Source organism: Meriones unguiculatus, chromosome 8, assembly GCF_030254825.1.
Source record: "Meriones unguiculatus strain TT.TT164.6M chromosome 8, Bangor_MerUng_6.1, whole genome shotgun sequence".
NCBI classification, from domain to species: Eukaryota; Metazoa; Chordata; class Mammalia; order Rodentia; family Muridae; genus Meriones; species Meriones unguiculatus.
The window spans coordinates 5,087,490-5,102,148 of NC_083356.1; positions in this window are offsets into that span (position 1 = coordinate 5,087,490).

Here is a 14,659-nt window from a genome sequence, read left to right on the forward strand (position 1 = left end):
TCCCTGTCCTGTCAGCCCTCCCGAAGCTGAGCGTGAGGCCCATCACTGTGAGCGTGAGGTCAGCCTGGGCTACAGAGTGAGACACTGTCTCAACAAACAAGTAAATAAAAGGTTGGTACAGGTTGACCATCCCTAACTCAAATTTCAAAACTAGAAGTTTTGAAATGTTTCTTACACATATCAAACACAGAGCCTGAAGGCATATGCAAATATTCTAAAATCTGGGGGAAAAAAATAGAAATCAGAAATAATTCTGAGCTGAGCATGGTGGCACATGTCTTTAATCCCAGCACTTGGAGGATAGAGGCAGGTGGATCTCTGAATTCAAGACCAGCTTGGTCTACAGAGTGAATTCCAAGATAGCCAAGGCTACAAAGAGACCTTGTCTTGAAAAACGAGCAAAACAAAAGAAATAATTTCAGATGGCACATCCTCATGTCAGGAGAGAGAAACACATCAAGTTTCTTAGCAGTTGAGTAGAAGAACCAACTTAGCTGTCTGGACCCAGATTTATGACTGTAGAACCAGGCCACTTACACCCTGAATTCCCTATCACTCTCCATCACCAGAATGATTTTTTTTCCTGGCTGCCTACCAATTTCTTCTCAGAGCCAGCAACAGTTAATGGATCTCCCCACAAAAATACCTGGGGAAATCCCCTTCCTCAAGTCAAAACACAGGTGTAGGACTATCCTGGGATGTGATGATCAGCCAAGCAATCTTTGTAGCCATTGAAGCCTTTTGGATTTTGGCACTGGCTTCACATGAATAGGATAGATGAATCTCAGGGCAGAAGAGCCTTTCTCAGAATTTGGCATCTCAAAGCCAAGCTCTAGTTGGAAGTATGAACTTCAATGACGCTCTCAGCTTTCTTTAGTGGACTTACCACAGGGGCCATATGAAGTGATAAGACAGATATATTAAGATGTAAGCCCCAAGTCTTCACTAGACAGAATTTACAAGGGAGGAAGTAAAGTTCTCAGATGCCAAGAGGCAGCAGGTGTGTGTGTGAGAGAGAGAGACATTCTACCTATAGCCTCAGAAAATGCTAGTTACCTGTGCTCAGTGAGCTGCCCTGTAGCTCATTATGAATCAGCCAGTAGGCTGCATCCAGACCTCCAGGACAACCACACTGACACAGCACTGTTTCTTGGTCCGGAGCTTCCTGTTAGTTAGGTTCAGTTGGCTTTCAACAAACATACAATTTGCAGACTCCTAACACAGAAGTGGTCAGTGGTCAGCTCTAAGCCATGGACAATAAGTAACCGACTCCTAACTCCATAGTCAGGCTTGTTGTGCAAGCCTGAAGACCCAAGTTTGATCCCCCAAAACCCACTGTGAAAGGAGATAATCACTCCAGAAAGCTGTCATTCCGACCCTCACATGTATGTTGCAACACTCATGCACACTCACTCAAGCACATAATCACGTACACACTTACAAACAAATACCCGACTCTGTGTCCATTACAATTCCCAGTGCATGTATGTATCACATTGGCATCACTTTACAGCTGCTCTTACGTTGTGTCGGCCTGCAAAGCCTAAACTCCAGACCAGGGTGCCACGCCTAGGTGACAATCAGTGTCTCGAGAGAGACTGTAGGCTTCAGGTTCCTGGGGTGCATGTCCTCAAGGTTGATGGGCCCATCCGGAGAGATAACAGAAAGGGCTGCGTGGATGTCTCAGTGGGTAAAGCACTTGCCTTGCAAGCTGTGGAGACCTGAGGAATTCTCAGGAATTCACATAAAATTGGCGGTTAGAGTGGTACACGCATGCGCTGCTAGTGTTGGAGAGGCAGAGACAGGAGCATCCCCGTCTAGCTGAACTGGTGGACTCCTGGCCAGTGGGAGACATTTTTCCTCAAAGGAAGTGGAGAGCATCCCTGAGGATAACACCCGAGGCTGTTCTCTTGCCTCCACAGGCACCCCCATGCCAGCATGCCCCCACGGTCGTGAACACACGCGCTCACAGGCGAGAACACCGCACACGTTTTTAACACTGGCTAGGCAATCTCCCAGCTGACGAGCCCACGCAAGGGCTGTTCATTCAGAGGAGAGGCGACGTGGTGGAGTCAGACCCGAGCAGTGGTCCAGTTCCTCCCCTGGCCGTCTGCGAAGGCCGCTCGCACACCACCAGCCAAGTCTCTCGAAGTCTTCCCGGGGACAGAGAACGCTTGTTACCAAGCAGCTCCTTTGGGGTTGAAATTCCACTTCGGGTCTCAGCACCTACAGTCATTTTTCTTCCTTGTTTATGTTTCCTGTGGAAAGTCTGAAGAAAACTCCGTGGAGCATCTTTCAAGTTTGCATTTGGAAGGGAGAAAATAGGCCCCTTCTCTGCTGGACAAACACCGCAGACATTGGTGCTTTCACAACTCAAACACAGGCCGGTTTTTCAAAGCCTCCGGCTTGGCCTCCCAGGCTCCACAGAGCTGGTGAAGGGACAAGCGAGACACAGCCACCTGGGATGGGGAGTTTGCTTTGGGACTAGGACTTGGAATTTGTGAATTTTCTACTTCAAGCACACCCAGGCATGTGGTCCTCACCCCTCTCCTGCGCAAGCTCACCCAGTCAGCGTGGCTCCTTCTTCTTGGGGTGGAAGAGGGAGAGAGCCCCAGGCCTCAGGTGACCCCTTCCCTGCCCCCACAAAGCCCCTGATGAGAGATTTGGCAGAAAGGTTGCAGACAGGCAGAGATGGCATCAGGGATTCTTGTCCCTCTCTCTGCATTGTGCAGAGGGTGGGCGGTGGGGGTCAGAGTGAAGGAAGGGATTTGGGGCTGTACTTACAAGCTTTCTGGCTTCAGGATGTCGCAGAGAGACCTCAGACTTCCATCTTAGGAGGCTAAGCCACTGTGGGCTGGATAGCCTTTCAACACAATCTAGCACATTCCATCCGGCCCTCCTCTCCCCTCCCCCCTCCCCCATCTCTCCGTCTTTCATGAGAGAATAATATAATAAATTCCCAAGCACCCATCACTCACTAGCTTTAACTCATGGCCAAAGCCATTTAATTTACAGCTCCACTCTGCACCCCATCTCTGCCTTCCTCTCCCCCCCTACAGACGCCATCATTCCCTCACAAACACTTAGTTTCCATGTTGGTTCTGGATTCAGGAACATCAAGGAATTTGTCCCACATCTTAAAAAAATACTGTTATAGGCCTGCCTGGAAGTTGTCAGCCACAGCCAGGTACAGAGTCCTGACACTTGACCTCACAGGCACACAGGCAATTTCTAGCTGTATCCCTGTGCTGGTGGGCTGTTCCTTTGACCGGTATGCATCTCTGGTTGGTGTTGTTTTACTGGTGAGCAGCGTTCACTGAGTGCCTGGCAGCCATCTTGGGTCCAGGTGGACTAAGAAGAAAGGGCCAAGGCCGACGGGAGATTCCAGGGACTGACAAGGGACTCAGCGCAGAGGGCAGCAGAGCAGCCTGCCTGGGAGCAAAGTCTACACACCAAGGGGAAGACGCAGAGAAACCTCAGTGACATTGCTTGGAAAGTCTTTAAGATCAAGGCCAGTTCACTTTATGGGGGGCTTGAGTCCTGGCTGGGGGCTATAGCAGGCAACTTCTAGCTCTTCCTGACATAGAAATGTATGTCTGTCTCCTTTAGGTGGGTGAGTGGGGAGTTTGTTGTGGGTTATTAATATTTATCACTGATTCATCTTTTAATTAAACAGCAGTTATTCTTAAACCAGTTGTATACCCAAATCACCACACAGAGCCTAGGGTTTATTTAATTAACCTAGAGCACAACACTGGGCAATAGTTACTCCATCCTAAACCTCCAAGCCCTCATAGTTTCCTCCCATTCAGAATTTCCCACATTATACTTGCTCTTAGTCATATCTTAGGTCTGGTTCATCTCTCCTCATGGTTCCAAGTCCTCTCCTCCTGATCTCTGTTCTCCTGCTGCTCCACTCTCTTCCTTCTCCTCCCCTCTGGACCAGGATGCCCCACCCTATTCTCTCCACTGCACAGCACTGGGTGGTTGTTTTATTGACAACACAGAGAACGAATGGTGGCATGCCTACACAAACTTGAGACAGGTGATGCTTAGAATAAACATCACAATGCAATGTCTGGATTGAAACAAGATAGTAGGATAGAGAAATCAGCATTTGAATGAACAAGGGTAAGTATACATTCCACAAGAACATTATACCAACAAGGGTTACTTGGTTTGGATTGTTTTTTCCAGGCAGGGTTTCTCTGTGTAGCCCTGGCTGTCCTAGAACACACTCTGTAGGCTTGGCTGGCCTTGAATTTTGAGATCTGCCTGCCTCTTCCGTTTGAGTGTTGGGATTAAAGGTGTGAACCACCCAACCCATCCCTAAGATTTTTTAAAATTCATTTTCACTTTTCTTCAGTTCTTTTTTACATATTGGAAGCTTAGCTGGGTAGGATCTTGGTCTGATGTTACCATTTTCTTTATCCCTTCAGGCTTTTCTTTAATCTGTTTATACTTCCTAGCACCACCTTTTCTCCTTGAATTGTATATTGTACATATATTGAATATCCTTGAATTGTATTTTCTCTCTTGCTCAGCTTGCTTCCTTTCATTATAAATCTGCATAAGAATGGCCACTAATAAAGCAAAGAACACAGTCAATATGAGGCTGTCTGGAAATGTCCTCTGCCAAAGCTGCTAGTCCATAACTCTTCAGTTTAGCCCCAGGCAGAATTTTTGGACAAAAGCAGAAGGCAGACACATTCTTTGTCAAAATATCACAAGAATAGTCTCTAGGCCACACACTGATAGTCTCCTCTGAAGCCTCTAGATCCAGTCCCTCACACTTCAAATCACCCTGGATCAGCAGGCAGCAGGCAGCAGGCAGCAGGCAGCAGGCAGCAGGCAGCAGGCAGCAGGCAGCAGGCAGCAGGCAGCAGGCAGCAGGCAGCAGGCAGCAGGCAGCAGGCAGCAGGCAGCAGGCAGCAGGCAGCAGGCAGCAGGCAGCAGGCAGCAGGCAGCAGGCAGCAGGCAGCAGGCAGCAGGCAGCAGGCAGCAGGCAGCAGGCAGCAGGCAGCAGGCAGCAGGCAGCAGGCAGCAGGCAGCAGGCAGCAGGCAGCAGGCAGCAGGCAGCAGGCAGCAGGCAGCAGGCAGCAGGCAGCAGGCAGCAGGCAGCAGGCAGCAGGCAGCAGGCAGCAGGCAGCAGGCAGCAGGCAGCAGGCAGCAGGCAGCCTGGTTTGAGCAACCAAAACCTCAAAGTCCACCCCCAGTCACACACCTTCTCCGACAAGGCCACACCTCCTGATAGCGTCACTCCCTATGAGCTTCTGGGAGCTGTTTTCATTCAAACCACCACAAAGAGCTCCTGGCTTGTTGTTGTTTGTTTGTTTGTTTTTGTTGTTGTGTCCCTGGCTGTCCTAAAACTCATTGTGTAGTCTAGGCTAGGCTCCAACTCGGCCTGCCTCTGCTTAGAATTATTGCCTGGCTGTTTTTCTTTTGAGAAAAGTTACCAGAGGATGCACTTTTAGATGAGTGAGAGGGGTTCTTTGGAGACAATGGAACATCAGTGGGACCTAAATACCCAACATCTTTGCTGTTCCCTCAGACCTCCCATTCCACTGCCGGACTCTGAAAGCCCCAGACCCAAGGACGACCCTGTGAGATGTCAGAGAAAAAGAGTATGGCTTTTGTGGTTGAATGCACTGGGGAGGCTGATAGGCTCCAACATATGTGGGATTACCATAGAGTAGAGAGTCCTTTCCAGACAGGAATGGGAGACAGACTGTAATGTAATGTAAGTTACTGACTATAATTTAATGTAAATGCCCTAGGACAATTAGACATAGAGGGATAGTAACTCAGGTGTACCTCTTGAGCCATAAAATACTGTCAATTATGTCCAATCAACCATTGAAATCTTAACCAGGCATGGTTGCACATACCTTTAGTCCCAGCACTCAGGATGCAGAGACAGGCAAATCCCTGAATTGGAGGCCAGTCAGGTCTGGAGTGAGTTCCAGGACAGCCAAGGCTACACAGAGAAACCTTGTCTCCAAAACCCAAATAACAAACAAACAAACAAATATTGAAATGTAAATACAAAACCAGAAAGAAATTCAAAGGCACCAAGAGAAAATTTGAAAATACGCAAAAGAAGTTATGGATCATAAAACAAAAACATGATCAGTTTGAACGTTTGACAATCAGAGGTGTTTCAGCTCACACTGTGTGTGGAAACCTTGTGGATACTACCTGGTCCTGCCATACAACCCTGGAGAAAAGGGGGGCCAACAGGGGGAAGGCAACAGCCAGAGTCAGGGCCTGGCCACACATGCACGCACGCACAGGACCACCAGGCAGCCCAGTCTGCAGAAGTAGAGGAAGCGACCTTCACCTGGAGCTGCTGGGTTTCATCACCCTGTGTCCTAAGGCTGTGCACCACAGGCTGTGTGTGGGTGAGGAAGTGCATGGAGACGACACAGTGTGGCAAAGCCTGTTCAAAGAAGCAACCATTTGGAAAGGTGTCCGGTGGGTTTGCAAGGAATGGGGGCCCCTTGGCTTCAGAGGTAATGCAGGTCAGTGGGCTTGTTGGGGAGCTGGTCTACACCTTGGTGTGTGTCCTAGATCTCAGCTCCCTGCTGCACCAGTGTCTCTATTTTATCCACAGCAGCTACACCACGTGTAGGGGATGGCATGATTTTGTTTTGTTCCATTTTTCAAGACAGAGCTTCTCTGTGTAGCTTTGGCTGTCCTAGACTTATTTTCTAGACGAGGCTGGCCTCAAACTCACAGAGATCTGCCTGCCTCTACGTTGCAGAGTGCTGGGACTACAGGCCTGTGCCGCCACATCCTGCTGCATTTATTGAACTTTCAGATGTCTTTGCCTCTTTGGCTGCACAATAAAGGGCAAATACGTGTGACCGTGTTAGGCCACAAGTCAGAACTCTCCACTTACTTGGAGAAGCAGGGAGTACTTGAGGCTGACGGATGAGAAGGAACCAGACAAATTTATCATGCTGTCATTTTACTTCTGACATTGGTGTCACCCTGGCAAGTCACTGCTCTCTCTGCCAGGATCTGACTGAGAATGCAAATTTGTTTCCCTCCCTCCCTTCCTGCCTCCTTCCCTCTCTTCCTTCCATCTTCCATTCCTTCCTCCCTCCCTCCTCTTTTTTTTTTTTTTTTCCTTTCTGACAGCCTCACTTTTTGTGTTGACTTAAACTCTTGATCGTCCTGTCTCGGCCTCATGGGTGCTGGGACTACAGCCATGTCCTGTTATACTTGGTGAACAGAATCAGTGTTGGGTTTTGTATGTATGTATGTATGTATGTATGTATGTATGTATATATGCATTTGCTCACTTACTGACACAGAGTCTCACTGTGTATTATTGATGGCTACTTTGGAACTCACTATGTAGACCTGGCTGGCCTCAAACTCACGAAGATTTACCTGCCTCTAACTCCTGAGTGCCAGGACTTAACGGCATGTGCCACCACACCTGGCTTTTTATTTAATTTTGTTGGGGTGAGAACTGAACCCAGAGACTCACACATGCCATGTAAGAGAGCCTTGACTGAGCTACATTCTCAACCCTCAGGGTACAAAGAGATTACTGTTGATCTGTTAGCATCAAAAAGCTTAGTGAATAAGATGAACCGTATTTATTATATTTCAAATATGTAAGTTAGCATTAAAAAATCCATGGTAAAAATGTCATTTTTAAATAAAGATGGGTCATGATTTTGGTTTAGCACTGACCCAAGACTCCCCCCCCGCCCCGCCACCCCCTTAAAGGGTTAAGGCATTTGACCATCAAGGAACCTGCTGGGCCCTGATGTTTTATGGTTTGGAAATGAAGTGCCATTGAAAACTAGGGAACATTTAACAAAGTGCTAATTGTGGAGCCCAGACAGCAGCGTGTGGGCCTGGGCGTAGAGCACCATTTCATGGAAACAAGGAAAAGCAACTGGAGTAGAGCCACAGGAGGAGATAAGGCTGTTTGACCGGCTTTCCCTTGCTGTTTCCACTGGGCATGGGTTGCCGCCAGCATGGCACGGGACGGTGCTCGCTGCCTTTCTTGATTCTCCTTGGGCACTGGGCTTAGACCCAGGCAGAACACAGAGAGGCTTGCTTCCCTCAGGTGTGGCTTGTGGTCCAGGGACCTAGCAGTGACAGAGCCTTCTAAGGATACCTCCGGGACGCTTGTAACCTGCCCGTGGAGAGCAGGGCCACAGAGGCGTCACCTTGCTCTTGGTGTCCTAGCACACAACCAGTGATGGCACGTTCTTCTCCCTTGCCCCGAGACAGAAAGCACAACAGCGTGCTCTCTTGTAACTTTCCTGAGGCACCTTTGTCTTGACTGAGTCCTCGAAGGCCTGTAGGAAACCAATGCAAGAGAAGAGATGTGACTACAAAGAGCCAAGAAATTGCACAGGCACAGTGAGGCATCTCTGCTAAACTAAGGCTCGGGTAGTTGGGGGACCCCATTTCCAAAGAGAAGCATTTGCCTTCTGCATCATCGGGGTCAAAGACGCTCTCTCTCCGTGAACCTGTCTATGGATGCTTCTCCGCTGGCAGCTCTTGGGATAACCTTACTACACACAGGACTCAGTTTCTCCAAAGCTTGTTTCAGACACTTGTTTCTCAAGCCCTCACCAGCTCAGAGGAGAACACTGATCCCAAATGTCATTCATCACTCGAAAGCCTGTGTGGCCTCCAAGACCTGGTTCTGATCAACACCGCGAGAGAACCCAGCTCTTCAGGAAAACTCACCTCTCCTCTCTGGCCCCAGTGCTCCTTGGACACTTGCTGAGGTGCCGCATGCAGGGGGAGCCGGGAGGCTCCCAACCGTGGAAACAGCAGCAGCCTCCCTCCACCCTGCATGGGAAGAATGGCTCCCTTCATGGGGACTGGCTGCCCTGAGACGCCAGGGTTCTGCAGGCCCCGGAGGGAGGAAGTGAATCAGCCTTCAGTCATCCGGGCTCGTTCAGTACCCTTTCCTCGTGTGGTATTTGGACATGTTTTGTCAAAAACTAATGAACATCTCACTTAGATGCTGGAAACAAACATAGGTCCCAGCCAGTTCTTACACTTGTGGAGGGATGATGAATAAGCCTCCTTGGCTTCCCAGCTGGCTGCAAGCAACAAGTGAATTCAGAGCAGGGAGGAAAGTCGCTGGCTATCTCATGGACTCACCCATTAGAGTAACCCCAACTGGCTTCAGGGCCTGACAGCAGCAGCCTGCAGCCTCGGACATATATTGTAATCACCTGGGACCCTTCAAAACTGCGTGTGCCTTAGAGTCCATCCAAGGAATTCTGACCTAATTAATCCAGGGTTCAGTTACAGTACTAGGATTTTTAAAGCTCTTCCAAGTGGTTCTAGCACTCAGACAACACTGGGGACCAGCGCCCTAGTCAGTGCTTAAGTCTTAAAGTGCAAACAAATGAACCCAGGACCTTGTTAAATGTGGGTTCTGATTCAAGAGGTCCAAAGTGGGACCAACGACCTTCAGGTGAGACGATAATCCTTGTCTGCAAACCGCACTCAGTAGCAGAACAAGGGATTACATGGTCCAGTAACTCTCTCAACCACTTACGGCTGCTCAAGATGAAGAGCGATCAACACTAAGCATACTTTCAAAACGTGTTTTTCTCAACTGTCCTAGCCACATTTCGGGTGCTTAAGAACGCGCGTGGCTGTCGTCATTTTACTGGACAGTACAAAGAGATTTCGCCATCAAGAAAAGTTCCATCAGGCTGCCACTCTTTAGAGCAGCGAGCTCCTCCTCCCTCTTTAATTTTTAAAATCGCATGTGCTCAGCAGAGGGGCATGCGCAGTCCCAGGTGCTTGTGTAGAGGTCAGAACACAGCTTTCGGGGGTCAGTTCTCTTTTTCTACCATGGGGGTCCCAGGAATCCAGCTGCTTCTCAAGCTTCAACCCACTGGGCTCCCACCAGCCCTGCACCTCATTTCTTAGCTCCCACACAGCTGCTGTCTCCCGGAGTGTGGGTGGACGATGTCTTGGTGGCAGGGAACCTGAAATGGCTCCTTTGTGATACTCACAAAGTGGTTAGACTTGTAGTAAATGCTTACTCAATGCTAGTCCCGATTAGAGCGTTTACAAAGACTCCTGTCATGTAAACACTAGCTAATTAGCTGCTGTTTGCTCGGACATTAATTAGCATTTTGGTGGAGCGGTGCACAGGACACAGCTCAGTAGCTGTCAGCTTGACATAGGCCAGAGACTGAGGTTGCAATGGAGACTCCGAGGCTCAGGCTATGACAATCAGGGATGCCCATAACTAGTCACGAAAGCCAGGAAGTGGACCAAGGTGTCAGGTATAGCTAACGGCGACTTTTTGTGTACCGTGAGGCATTTATTTCTCTTGAGCCATGGAAGAAAGTGCCTGGAGGGAGGGCTGACTTTGGCTCCCAGCTCATTGCTCTTTCTCTGAGCAAGCGTCACAGATGCAAGAGCAGGTGAACTTGTGTGAGAGACTGAGTCCTACAAACGGGAGGAGCTGCCTGCCATGCCATACTAGGTAGGAAAATCGCAGCTTTGGCTTCTCAGTGGTGCATTTTAGTATCTAATCAAGGGATTACAGAGTACGAAGAGATCCCATGATGGTTATAGAGGTAAAGAAAAAGAAGCCAGAGCTGGTAGCTCTCATCACAGGGTCCCTCAGACACCTCATTTTATCCATGGAGACTTCGTCACAGAAGAAAGTGAGTTGACCAAGACTACAGGGGGAGTTTGATTAGAGATTAAAATGGAGTATATTCTCTTCTCTCTCTTTTCCCTTTGAATCAGGTCCTCTAACATTTCTTACCAAGCAAAAGGCAGGTGGCTCCTCCCATTTTATCACTCCACCTTGTTTTAAGCTGCCTTGGTTTTCCCAGGCTGCGGGACAACCTTGAAGGTTGATCCCTGCCCTGAGGGAAAGTCCTGTTGGAGTACTGGCAAAAGAAAGTGACACCAATGACTATCAACCTTCCCATGAGCCTCCTGGTCGAAGCACCGTGTGGGGATGTCACGTGTGCTGCTTCTGCACGGATCCCACAATGTCAGGGGAGGGAAGTGTGATGCACACACACAGACTGCTTTGCTCTCACGAGAATGCTGGCCGGATACAACTGGATGGGGATTAGGTCAGCTCCCCCAAGAGATGAGGAGCAAAAGCCTCAGAGAGGGCCTAGTTGATAGCCCCACAGTACACCCGGAGGGCAGCATGCAGAGAGAGCAGGTCTCTGGTGATCTGAACTCTCAGTTACCCCAGGGAACAAACGAGAACAGGCTCCTTTCACTGCCCAGCCTGTGTCAAGAAGGGACCTCTCAGCTCAGAGAGAAACAGTCGGTAGATGTCACCGACTGATCGGCTCTGAGGCAGAGCAGAGTACACCAGGCCACCTCACAACGAGGTATGCTATGGCCTGTTCACCTCCAAGTTCGATTCTTTATGTGACTGTCGCCCCTCCCCGGAGAGGGCTTGGGGGAGAGGCCCATACCTAATAAATCACTCTTTGTGCCCCCCAACCTCCTGGGAAGGGCCTGGTACATGGCTACTACTCATGCCCCGTGAAGCCTGGGGGGGGAGGGGACAGGAACAAAGTCAGCCTGAAAGAGACAGTCAGGGAGGGAGAGTGTCAGGGCAGTAGCGGGCTGTGAGCGCAGTCCTGAGTGCCGGAGGCAGGCTGAGCATGCCCAGGACAGTGTTACATTTGCTGCCCCACACAGGTGCCTGGGGTAGAAACAGACAAGGCACCCTCCTGAGTTTGTGGCCCTGTGTCCCTCTGGTCTCTGTCTATGTTGTTTTTGGCAATGGGGTCCACTAGAAACTCACCAACTGTTTTCTTGGGCTTTTTAGGGACTTCCTGGAAGGCCCACGCCAGCCTGGACTGGGATAAACACGGTATCTGGGGAGCTGGCCGCAGGGGGAAGGAGGGCATGATGGCTGAATCTGCTCTCCTTCCTTCCCCGACAGTCTGTGGCATATACAAGCCAAGGTCTCATCTTGTGTCGCCTCCTTGGAAAGGGAGATGGTGGGAGATGTCACAGCCACTTAGGCCTTTTCAACACTGTGTCTCCATTCATTTCGTGTTGCTGTAACAAAAATTCCGAGAGGTAATAACAAAAGTTGTTTTGACTCACAGCTCTGGAGCCTGGGAAGTCTGACTTCCTGGTACCAACAGGGGCTGTGTTGCTGTAACTCTTAGCCCAAAGGGTAGAGGCAAGCGGGTGGTATGGAAGGGAGAGAACATGAGAGGCACCCTCTCGTTCTCCTGAAAGATCTTCCTCATCTCCTGAGGGATCTCCCCGTTTCCAAGCACTGCCACGAGGGCAAACATCACGAACAAGTCATGCTCAAACCACAGCGCTGTCCCTAACTCCTTTCTCCTCTGTCACTGTTGGCTCAGCCCCTGCCCTTGCTCTCTGCCGCCTGCAGCTAGAACACGTGATCACGGGTATCTGTAACTGCCGACCCTGTGAACCGCACCTTCTCTCTTGCCAGGGCTACACATGGCTACCTATCCTCCAGGATGCGTTTCTCTGAGTGAGTGTGTGTGCGTGTGCGTGTGCATGCGCAGATGTACATACAATGTATACAATGTGTATATGTGTATGGAGGTTAATGTCAAGCGCTTTCCTTAATTACCAGGCTCTCTCCATCTTATTGTTAGAGACAGTTGCTCACTGAACATGGATCTTCCCAGGCCCACCAGCAGAGCCTCGGGAAGCCTCCCCAGTGCTGGAATTACAGATGCCGCTGCCACCCACCCAGCTTTTAACCGGTGCTGGGATTGAACTCAGGTCCTTGTGTGGAAAGCATTTTACTAACTGAGCTGAGGGGGAGAGGGGAGACTAAGAGACAGCTCCACAGAAGCTGTCATGCTCCAGTGCACGAAGAGATCAAGGAAGCCAGAGAGATGGAAAGTAGAACCTATTTTGTCTTGTCTGGTGAGTTCCTGTTCCCTCGAGGGTGTCTCCTGGAGCCACCACCTCGTGTGGTTGCTTGATGCTCTTTGGCTGTAGGAAACAGTTGGATGCATTTGACGTAAAAGCGATTCCTTCATATGCAGTGTCTGCCTGGAGGCTTCAGGCTTCTCCTCTCTGAGGCACTTGCATTTTTTCCTTGTGTCCCTAGAACCATCGCACCAATGAAAGACACACATTCCTGAAGCTAGAAGGCTATGTACTTCAAGAAAGTGCAAGGCTTGGTGCGAAAGGGTTTTGTTTAAAACAAACACATAAATAAGTGAGAAAATCTTTATAGATTAAAAATATAGCTCCCCCCTTTTTTATAAAGGAAGTCTAAAATACCAGACATCTTTATTTTCCCAACTTCATCCAAAGGTCTGGCTTGCTAGAAGGTGCTGAAATAGAAGCAATGCAGGTCTGAGCAAGACTCAGCAGCACCTACTGCCTTTCCAGGGGGTCCTCCGTGTCTGTTTGTAATTTCCACCCTTATTTCTACCTCTTATCCCCCACTTCCCCGGCCCTGGTGGTTGACACTCTTCTGGACCCCCTGCCATGTCTTCTGGCCTGCCCCATCCTCCTTTGCTCTCCTAAGGGGCCTTGATGTATTCTCACTGGACATCTGCATTTCCACCCTGAGCATCCTCAGGAAGCCTGCTTCTGCTTCTTCGTTGTTTTCTGTAATACTTCCCTTCCCTTCTTTTCCCCTCTCACCCCTTTCCTTGCATCAATGTTCATTTTCTTCCCTTTAGTTTATTTCCTATATTTTTCATCATCCTATTTCTCTTCTGTCCCCTTGGATTCATAGGCAGCGCTAAATTCACTCTGTGCTTCTGTTTTGTGCAGAAGCTGATGTCTAGCATAAGTGCTAAACTGAATTTGTGTGGCTCTGGGACAAGCCTGACTCTGGGTGGGATTCTCAATGCTGTTTGCATTTGAGAGCACATAGTAGCGCATTTATGCCCTTATGGAATGGAATGTACTCCATAAATCTGGAAAAACCGTATCCTGGACAGTCCTGATCCTGTTACTCTGGCCCAAAAATGCCAAAAGAAAACATAAACACCTCTTGAAAGGCTGTCTGAACTGAGCCCAACCAACAGAGGCTGGGTGTTGGGGGAGCCAGGCCCGCCCCTCCTCCAAGGCTGTGTGAAGCATGTCATTCACCACCTGCCATATTTGGGGTGGGTTTACCTCTTCGGAATGTGGATCCTTCCTTACTTTATCACTGTTTTTAAGTGGATTTAGGTAGAGGAACAGAAAGAGATCTTTTCTCTACAGTATACCTATTAATATCTTTCCCAATAAGGTAGTGTCTACGTAAGTCTAAAATTGGGCTGAGAATATAGCTCAGTGATAGAGCGCCTGTCTAGTATGTGCCCTGAGTTCAACCCCCAGCACCACTAAAATGTCTACGTTCACAGCCTCATAAAACAGAGAAAAAACAGCGAACTGCTTATTTTGCCTATACAATATAAAATCACCAACTTAATTGATCTAATTTGTTGAGTTGTCTGATTTGGGGAATATGCCTGTGAGACTGTGCCTGTTTAACTTCTAAATTCCCTGACTCCTAACCTGTATACTCAGCCTAAAGGTGTGAGCAAATACTGATGCCACGTGGAGCCTCATTCTCAGATAATCAGGTCCTTTTCCCTGCTGAGTGGGGAAGACAGACATTCTTTGTTGGAATTCAGTAACTCTAGAGATTATGACCTCCTCTTGTCTATCTAAT